Source organism: Penaeus monodon, chromosome 29, assembly GCF_015228065.2.
Source record: "Penaeus monodon isolate SGIC_2016 chromosome 29, NSTDA_Pmon_1, whole genome shotgun sequence".
Taxonomy (NCBI): domain Eukaryota; kingdom Metazoa; phylum Arthropoda; class Malacostraca; order Decapoda; family Penaeidae; genus Penaeus; species Penaeus monodon.
Genome location: NC_051414.1, coordinates 33,367,297 through 33,367,693, shown reverse-complemented (window position 1 = coordinate 33,367,693; position 397 = coordinate 33,367,297).

The window sequence follows — 397 nt, the reverse complement described above, 5'->3', positions numbered from 1 at the left end:
GAGTGGTCTCCCAGGTGTGCGGGCGCCCCTCGACCCACGTGGGCGCGAGCCGAGCCGCGCCGAGCGCCGTGAGCGCCACAAGGGAGAGGGAGGAGACTCGAGGGTGGCCTGTCTCCACCCGGATCTCAATAACCAAGAAGCAGCGGAGTGCAGAGGGCGCGGACGGCGGCGCTGCGGAGGGCGCGCCCGGTGGGAGGCGGAGGGGCGAGGCGGAGGGGCGGGGGCGCAGGTCCCCGATGGGAGGCGTGTAGCTCGGAGGGTTGGAGGAAAGGAGGGAGGGCAGAGGGGATGAGGAATTTTGGCAAGGTGAGGAAGAAGAAACAAAATAAACGAGAAATGATATAATAGCAAGGCGTTTGAGAGGCGAGGGAAGGACGCTCGGGTCGCCCGAGGAAAA